This window comes from Triplophysa rosa, linkage group LG7 (assembly GCF_024868665.1).
Source record: "Triplophysa rosa linkage group LG7, Trosa_1v2, whole genome shotgun sequence".
NCBI lineage: Eukaryota > Metazoa > Chordata > Actinopteri > Cypriniformes > Nemacheilidae > Triplophysa > Triplophysa rosa.
The window spans coordinates 10,648,918-10,658,989 of NC_079896.1; the positions used below are offsets into that span (position 1 = coordinate 10,648,918).

Consider the following 10,072-nt stretch of genomic DNA (forward strand, 5'->3'; position numbering starts at 1 on the left):
GGTGACGTTCGCATTCCTACTTCTACAGTATATCTAGTCATTTAGTTCATGGGGTGAATCCTACACAGAAAAAAATGGTCAAAAAATGTACCAAGCTGTCACATTTGGCACCAATATGTACCTCTGGGGTACTAATATAAACTCTTTAGGTACAAAGTGTACTTTTTAAAAGGGTACCACCTCAGTTCGATTCCATTTTATTTATAAAGGGCTTTTTACAATGTTGCATTGTTTCAAAGGAGCTTTACAGGAAGAAAACAAAACAGAAAGAAAAACACAGAAAAGGGTAGAATACAGTATACAGTACATGCCATGGTATAGAAAGAGTAAGACCATTCTAATAAAGCAATGTTTATGAACCCTGACCTAATCTAATATCAGCAGTCTCCCGGTAAGCAAGCCAAAACTCCAATGATGAATAAATGGTGAAAAAAACTTGGGAGAAACCAGTCTCAGCCGGGAGGGCAAGTTCTCCTCTGACGTGTTACAGCTGCGCTGTAAATGTTTTTGATGAGTGAGGAGAGCTTATTATTTACTAAATTTGTGTTGCACATTAAATTCATTAAATTTGTGTGACAGCTTGGTTACATTTTTGACCATTTTTGACAGTGTACGGTAGATCCCTTCATCAAACAAAATCTGACCAACTTAACTGCATACACTCTATATGGTACTCGGGTGATTACGTACTTCATATGTCATTTGACAGAACTCACTAATAGCACATCCTTGTTTCCATGATGATTTATATCCTAATATAGATCTTAAATAGTCTCATAAAAACCTCCACAGCTGACTAAAATGGTTTTAATTATAAAGGGAAAATTGGAGGTTCCTGCAGGATTGTAAACAAGTGCAGGATTACTCACTTGTTTTTAACTGCATATGACCCACATGATTCATGATGGGTTATGCAACACGAACAGGAAGACAGGAGAAAATGAACAGATTTTATACACTGCTGTTCAAGAGTTTAGGCTCCCTTAAGTGAATTTGTTTCTCTTGTTCGTAAAATTGATCTAAAGGCATATGCAAATATCAGAAATAAGTTATTTTATTGCAAAACTACGGTTTTATTGAATAAAACTCTTTTTGAATGGACGACTTTGAATAGTTTAGAAACAGTCCATAAGATCACATAGCATAGGAGGGGTGAGACCTCAAGATTTCTATTGTACATTGGCTTCAGGGTGACTACACCACAATAAAGATGACAAAATATTGATCACAACATAACTCCCATACTGCATATATACAATGAACTAAAGGTAAAAGTTAATGAAATGGTACTATTAAGTAAACTAAACAGTACTTTGCTTAACTTAAAGGTGTCATGAATTAAGAAATCAATTTTAACCTGAGCTTTTGTTATATAAAAGCTCATCGTATTCAAACGAACATCCTGTAAGTGTCAGAACTGAAGACGTCTTTGTTAATGAAATGACAACTTTTATTGACACCATGCCCAGCGAATGTACCTTTCAATGACGTCATTGATAGGTTGAACACCGCCTCCACAGAAGAATATCAACGACTGCTTCTCTAGTCCCGCCCACTGCTTGGCGAATGACTTTAGCCATGTACACATAGTACACACTCCCACATTTGTGATGATTGACAAACTGGTTACCATAGCGACATATTTTTCGGCTAAATATTTGTTTTGTCCGTCAGTTTAAACTAAACTACCACTGATAGACATTTGCAGTGTTGCCATGTTCGTTATTATTAAGCGCTTTTATGCTTATTATTTGGTCTTAGATCAAAAAGCCTTGGCACTTAGGTCTTATGGTCAGTTGGTCTTATAAAATATAAAAACAATTTGCATTTTAAGGTTTATTTTCGTCTTGTCTTTATTTGCTTATTTTTTTCTGTGAAGATCTGGCAACCCTGTCACTTTAGTGAAGTGCTCTCGAGAGCGGCTATCCCCGTGTCATATGTGCAAAAGTGAGGACTTCTTTCACTGTTATTTTTATTTAAAGCGACCAAGCAACACACATGCAACATTGTGCAGCACCTGGTTGTGGAAGAACACAGTTGCTTCCTTCGGATTCTGATATTAGGAATGCGTGGTTGAAGTTTATTTTTAAAGACGTTCCAGCTCACGTGGGTAAAACATTGAGCGTTTGTTCGCTGCATTTCACCGTGGATTCCTTTGTAAACAAGGCACATGTCGATGCTGGATTTGCAGAGAGACTGAAATGAAAAAGCAATGCTGTGCCGTCAATATTGAATCCGACTGGAATCTTATGCGAGTAAAAATATATGTACGATGCGTTACTATTGCTTTGTTAGAGATCGCTTTATATGTCCTGATTATGTGTAACCTACGTGTCTAACCAAGTTTACAGAAAGCTCCAACTAAGCACGTAGCTTGTCAATGAGACACAGAAATGTACATAACAGGGCACACTGCTGTCTTTTGGAACTGTTATCCAATCATAGCAGGGGGCGTTTACTTCCAAGTCTTCAATTCGGCCCGCCTTTAAAAACCGAGTGTTTCTTGAGCCAGCCTCAAAACCGGGGTAGAAAATAGCCTATTAATTATTGATTTTGATGTTTTTGAATGTAAAAACCACGCGAACGTCATAAGTAGACCTCAGACAACAGTATAAAACAATAAAAAAGGCCAGTTCAGGACACCTTTAACTTAAACAACAACACACATATTCATTCAAGTTATACATATTCAGATTAAAGACTTTAATGCTGGAACAAATGTGACGTTGGATCTCTGTTGGATGCTTTAAAAATCCAGGAAAAGTTTTCATCATCAGCCAAACAAAACGTTCCTCACAGCACTCGAGTATAAGTGTGTTATGAGCATGTAGAGATCAGGCATATTTCAGCCCTTTCTGTCTCATTTCAGTTTGTGCTTTTAAAAAGATCTTTCAAGGCCGTTAAAGATTAAACAGACGTAATACAACACGTTTTTTGAACATTCACTATGGAAATAATGCACAGTAAGACCTCCCTCATGGGGTGACTAGTCATTTAAATGTTATGCACGTATAGAGTGGCCCTAAAATTTATTATATAGCCTTGTCTCAGCTTCCCTTTTCTTTGCCATTTTTGCTGTCATTTTCTAACTAACTCGTCCCAGTTAGGTATATACTGTATCAATGCAAAAATATATTTTCAAGAACTAATATCTTCAAAACATTGTATTTTGGCTAGACAAAAGAAAGGAAGGGTTTTTTTAGGTCTCTTTAAGTACACAGTTGTTACTTTTTTTTGGTGGTTCTTATAATGTTCTTTGTCTTTTCAGGCAGGGAGAGTCCTGTTTTGTTAACATGTGTGACTCTGCAAACCTCTGTGTGAACTTCCAAGTCTAGAGGGGAATGAGCAGTCATGACCTGGGTTACACGGACCCTCAAATACTCTCTGCAGTGCATACTGGGGTTAGAGCACAGTGGGGAGAGGATTCTTTGGTGTGTTATTTTGCCAGCGTATCCCAAAGTCACATTCCTAACTTCCAAGCACTATTTAACACTTAATCAACAGCCCATTTCAGCAAGATCTTTTGAGAGATCATCAGTTAAGAACAGTATTATTTCCATATTCTGACAAGTCTATGAAGATTTTTGTTATAGAGAAAGTTTATTAGCTTCAAAGGCAACTGAAATATTCTCATACTGCACAAAACATGTAGTAGTTTAGGTTTTTCTCTTTTTATCCTGGAACATATTCCAGACAGAGTGTGAACAGAGTACATTATCTAGGTCACATTGAAACTTTAGTTAACATATGGAAATACTGGAATGCTGCCACTGGGCCCTTCATATGTGCTCCACACATTTACAGCATACTATATGATTAAAAGGCCTGTGGTGTTTGAAATTGGTACCAGCCCTCTGAGGCCATTCCTCATGTCACGTTTCATGGCGTTCGCACTGAGTGATTTTGGAAACAGACAGATGAAAATGATTGAGGGGGACACGGGCGACGAGGCACAACGGGGGAAGTAATAAGAGGGTTTGTGTCTAAAACCAATGCTGCAAGTGAGTGTGTGTGTATGCTAGTGGTATACTGCATTGTGAAGCTGTCACGACCCAGTCAAATAACTTGAGAAGACAATCTAGAGGTAGTTCAGAAGTAGGTATTTCCTTTAATCCTATTTAATTGGCATCAATTAAATGAATACTATGAATCATATAAATATACCAAGTTAGTATAGCTTATATTAAACAATTAAATGTTATAATCATACAACATATTTAACTTTGTTAAAAATAGCATTCTTACATGAACAGGAAACAGGACATTTCAACAGGAAATTTTCCAAATTTTAGAATTTTTAAATAAAATTGAGAAGGTTGTGCAGACGTCTGTATTTAATTTTTATGTAAGTAAGTGCTGAGAACTCTCCAGTAATATATTTATAACATCATTTCCTAAAAGGAGAGCATTCTGTACATCACAAAAATATATAAAGAGCCGTTTAGACATTTCAGTAAAACTTTCACACTTTATAAATTGGTATGTGACAGAGAATGTATAACAAATCCAGTTATTTGTAAATGCCGAATGTATGACGCAAACATATCACGCTTGACCAGTAATGTTATTAAATGGCTATTTTAACTGGAACAGTTATTCGCATTTTTGTACACATTCAGGGTGCACGCATAGCTATATTTTTTACACAGTTTTATTTACATTTTATGCATTTGGCAAACGTTATTATCAAAAGCAACTTACATTACATTATACTATACTATACAATTGATAGTATGTGCAATCCCTGGGATCAAACCCATGACCTTGGCATTGCTAGCGCCATGCTCTAACCACTGAGCTACAGGATTTCATTTGAGTTTTATTAAAATATTAAAAAAGTGTTTTTTTTGTCATCTCACATAACCCTGGGAACTGGTGTAGGTTGTACCATAGAAATATAGACAACAGATGCAATGCTACAAAATTTCTCCACCAATACGATAGCAGATTATTCGAGTAATATCTGCCTATGCCAATTCTGAGGATTAAATTAATATTTCTTTCTGAATGTATATAATGACTATTAATCCTGAACAACTGTGATGTTTCTAAAAATGTTCTACATACAGAGCAGAAATTCAATACATTTGTCCTGTCCTCTTTTGATTGACAGGATATATCGGCCCTGATCATCACCTGTTTTAAACTATCGGCCGATAGCCAAAAGTGTGAAAAATTGCTTTTATTGAATACTATGATTGAACGATACATCGTGCATCTCTAATAACGACACCACATTGAGTGCTGTCGCTCATTGCCGCGTTGTGTCAACAATATCGCCATACTGGACAGGGCAAAATCATAAACCACTGAAATTGGTTGAGAAAACTGCTCCTATTTCCTAGTTGAGAAAAGTTTTACTTAAACTTAACACTACCCCAAACCTAATTCTTAAACCTAATGGGCAACGAGGTGAATCATGATCTGGAAGGCAGTTTAATTTCGGCATCACACAGATGCATCTTTCAGGGACAGTCTGCCTAAAATAACCTTGGCTTAAATGCAAAATAGTAATGACTAGGCCTCCACATAAAACACAATTTAACCGAATTGGAAAAATTTAAATAAAAAATAAACAAGGCATTAGTTAGGCTATATATTGTTTTCAAAAATATTTTCAAGATGTTTTCAGGTGCTCTCAGCTCAGATTAATATCAGTTTTCCTCAGATAGTAAAGCACGCTACTATTTTCCTCAATGTCAGTGGTTTAATTCCCATGGAATGCAAGTCTGATCTCACAGGAATTCATAACTATTTTATGAAGTGGCTAATTCATATGAATTCATACAATGTGAATTGTAAAGAAACGTATGGTTATTTGAAAAAAGCAACACTGAAGCCCCACCCCTGAACCTAACATCACTGGCATGAAAGCAAACCGTACGAAAATGTAGAGCTGTCACGATAAACCGACAATAAATATCATGTGATTTATGCACAGCTTTTGAGTGAAGTACGGGAAAGTGCTGCTGCATCCGAAAGCCAGAGGGCGCGCTCGTGCGGAAACTCCAAATACGCACTGCAGAAGAAGACCATAACATGTTCTAGAATCTAGGAAATGCCTACGGACGTCTTTTTATCACTGTTACTCAAGCCTCATCAGGTATTTATATGATAATAAAGTATATTTATAATGATCATGTTTGACAGGTGTTGCTATTTCAAATGCACATTATAAGCGACTCAAACTCGCACTGCTTTTAGATCGAGCAGCATTTCCTACTGCACTGAAAAAAGGGTTTCATTCAACCAATTAAAATTTTTTAGGGTAAGGATTCACATCTATATTTTATAACTTAAGCCAATGAAAAATAATAAAGAAAAGGTATATATTTTTAATTGCCTCAAGTTATAAAATTTAGATTTGAATCCTTACCCTAAAATATTTTAATTGGTTGAATGAAACCGTTTGTTCAGTGTGATCCCAGAGACGTGCTTCACGGACAAGCTACGCATTAAAAAAATATCGACACGTTGCATATCGCAGCCAGCTCGATTACAATAGGATTTAGTGGTATCGCGATAAATTATCGTGCAGCCCTACTAAAATGTATAAGATCGTACGCATTAATACGAATTAGACAAATCGTAAAATAGCCACAAATTGATGTGAGATTGTGTTGGGAATGCCAATACAAAGAACTGCCAAATATGTTTTACCATACTGCAATCCATCCTGCTATTTTTTTCCAAATTAAATTTTAAACAACCCAGCAAGTTACATCTAGTCCTAGTGCTGATCAATGAACCTTGATGTCACAACTTTAGTGTCTCAAATGTGTCAACGACTTTCTAGTTGCCATACCAGCTTTGGAATGGTGTTCAGCAAAAACACAGTGTTTCATTAATTGAACATTAAAAATGAAAAACAAAATACAGATGTGTGTCCAAGGGTTGCCACTTGTTCGTAATCATACAGCAACAGTTTTTCCTTTTTTATTTATCATAAGCAATTTTTGGGAGAAATACCCGTTACTTAATTAATTGATGCTTAAATGAAAAACAACTGAGAGAACTCCATAAAATCTCCAGAGCTATGAAAGAGCAACCACTGAACAATACAATGAGTATACCCGTTTAAAAACACATAAAAAATACAATAAAAATAATATACAACAATTAATAATTAAAAACGGTTTGTGGTAAGAATTTAACATTATCCCAAAGAGCAATTAGCCTATCCTAACCATAAACCAAAGGGAGTTACAATATTATTACTGAGAAAATCATGCTTAAAAGGCTTTCTTTAATGTTCAAAGAATATGTATAAAAGCAATAAATAATCGGAATAAGCTCTAAACAAAATCCTTACACAACAGTAAAGAGGCAATGGCCCTTGTGAGACTGCATCATGTAAACATATAGGGATTTAAATAGATTCCAATCCACAACACTGGCTCTTCAGTGCAAACTGGCAAAACGCATCAATTACACATTAAACTGTCTCTTCTGAGCCCCACGGTCAACATGATTCGCATGCAGTGGGCGAAAGACTTTTTCTAAGTAAAATGTGGCCTTGCACAGAGCCGGGTTACTTCATAAACATCATGAGGCCCGTATCAGGAAGGAGGAAATGAATGTCAAAAATAGTGATTTTGCAGTGAGGACACAGTGTGCTCTTTGAATTTATATACATACTGGGACTTATGTAGCAGCAAACATTCAAAAACTAGCATATTTTCATGAAATATGAATAAAGATTCATTTCATTACATAAAATTTTGTCTACAAACTGGAGAATATTAGAATATCTGTTGTATAGATTGTAAATCTCCTCATCACGAGAAAAATCTGTTTTCAATTGGCGCTGTGATTGTCACCTTTCAAGAAAAGGAAAAGCACGTTTGGTTAGATTCGCCCTTATGCACTCATTGCACGCAAGTGTTGAGACTTTAATCACACGTTTAAAAAACGATGCCAATGGAAATCATGCGTCACAGCATGAAGTAAAGCATGGATGCTTTGCTTTGTCCTGCACGGATTGGATTCACTTGTACCACTCAGGGCTCCCAAAAGTCCCCGGATGGCACCAACTTTCCCTAAACACTCACAAGCCAAGAGAGCTGGTCCCTTTGTCGTAGTATGCCAAATAAAATGCATCGGAAATGAGCCACTATGTAGTGCTAAAGTTTATGGCTCTTACTCGCCAGACTGATATTCACACACCTGTAAATTTAGGCATGAAAAGAACATGTGTTTTTAGTTGAAACCTCTTTCGGTTCTCCCTAAAGCAATGGCCATAGCATTGAAGATATTTGACTTTCATGGGAATGCATAAATCCAAATCAAGTGGCAGTTCCAGCAAAATGAGATCCAGGTGATGGTAAAAACAGATGCAAGTGCAGCGGAGAGGCAGCACGACACATGTTACAGAATCATGAGGTTGAGGGATTGTTTTTCACTTTTTCAGCACAGGTGACTGAAATTTCCAAACAGAATTTTGAACGTTTAACAAAGACGGCACATTCCAGAGTTTACAAAAGACAGCTGATATTGAAAGCACTCTAGTTAGTATATAATAAACTACCATTGGAAGCAACAAAGACCACAAGGGTTAAAGTCAAAAGGATATTTTATAAGACATGCAAGATATGGAACGCCAACTGAAGAAAATGAATCGATAGGTGTTTATGAGTCAATAGGGCTTTGGGGATCTACACAATTATTACCATCTGTACACTTAAAGGATTTTAAATGAAATAAGCTGTCAGTTGATGGAATTCCTGGAACTGAAGGTCACATTGAGATTTTGATACAGGAGTGCTATTAACAGTAAAGCTATATGGACTGTGGTTCAGTTCCAGTGGGTCATGGTTGGAACGCAGTTGTTTTCTGGTTTATCTGTGCACCTGCAAGAAACACATCGGAACGTCTCCTGAGCTTTCACGCAGAAATATCTAACCATTGCGTCGGTGAAAAAAATATTTTTCCATTTCCTTTCAGAAAAGCGAGAGATTACGACATGCTGAATCATACAAGACTCAATAAAAGTTGTCAGTGCTTTCTTACTCAAATATTGTGGGCTGATATACACACGTCTAATACAACCAAATTTCTTCTAAACGCTAATGGAACAATTCAGTGAAACCTAAAACCTAAATCAGTGGCACCTATAACACTGAAGCTGGTACCTCAAGATGCGTTGGCATGTCAATGTGCACTAAATACACAAGAATATAGACAGATGTAAACTGGCTGTACAGCTGAGGTCTTGAAGAGGTCATAACTGCCTAATGCTGGAAATGGTTCTTGGTCATGAACCATGTGATATGTGAACATAGATCACATACATAAATCGAAAGGGAAGGTACACTCAAAAACGTTATAGCGCTTTGCAATTGCATTATACAACGAAAGTAGCATCCGCAAACAAATGATAGTTTAAGTAAAGTTTACAGTTTTTAAGCTCTTATGGCTTTGCTGAGCTTTAACTTTTTTGTAGAGATCATTTTAGTGGATTGAGTCAGTTCCCCTGATGTAAGATACTGTAACAGCACACTATATGTGAGCAAAATCCAGAACTTTTTAGTGAAATCTAACAAGCGACGACATGCGCTGACGGCTACCTTGTTAAAAAGTCCATTTAGCAGCACAGCTGGTTTGCGACAGTTCAATCAGTTCAATCCCTGTATCAAGGATCACGTTGCTCTGCTATCCGCTATTTTAGCCTGCCATGCAAACAGTTTTCACACAGAGACTACGGCACACCATTCAGACACATTTTACACATATTCTTTCATTCGTCATTATAAATCATAGACATATGTCGTAAGTCAGATATGGGTAATGGCATTTTTAACTTAAAAAAATAATCTAAAGAAAAGTACTGTTTTTGCAGAAAGTATGCAAACTTACTGTTTGGGTTGCCTTTTTAAACCATTTGTCCCGTACTTTCCTAATTCCAAGTAACGTAAATGATTGAGGGGAGAAACAAGCCTCTTTCTTTCGCTCAGAAGTTTCTCAGATTCAGGCGCACTAAACTGATGTAAGACACCTCTGGATGAAGGCAAAAAATAGAAGAGCGAGAGAGAGAGAGAGAGAGAGAGAGAGAGAGAGAGAGAGAGAGAGAGAG

At 36.7% G+C, this 10,072-nt stretch overlaps 1 protein-coding gene across 2 annotated transcripts in view; it reads right to left on the reverse strand.

Annotated features, from left to right (window-relative positions):
- ddr2a (discoidin domain receptor tyrosine kinase 2a) overlaps positions 1 to 9,998 on the reverse strand; it is a 30,378-nt gene extending 20,380 nt beyond the window's left edge. For both annotated transcript variants that reach the window (XM_057337935.1, XM_057337933.1), the window contains exon 1: positions 9,856 to 9,998. The gene's annotated coding sequence lies outside the window, so the exon portion shown is untranslated. The remainder of the gene's footprint in view (positions 1 to 9,855) is intronic.
- Between the last annotated feature and the right edge of the window lie 74 nt (positions 9,999 to 10,072).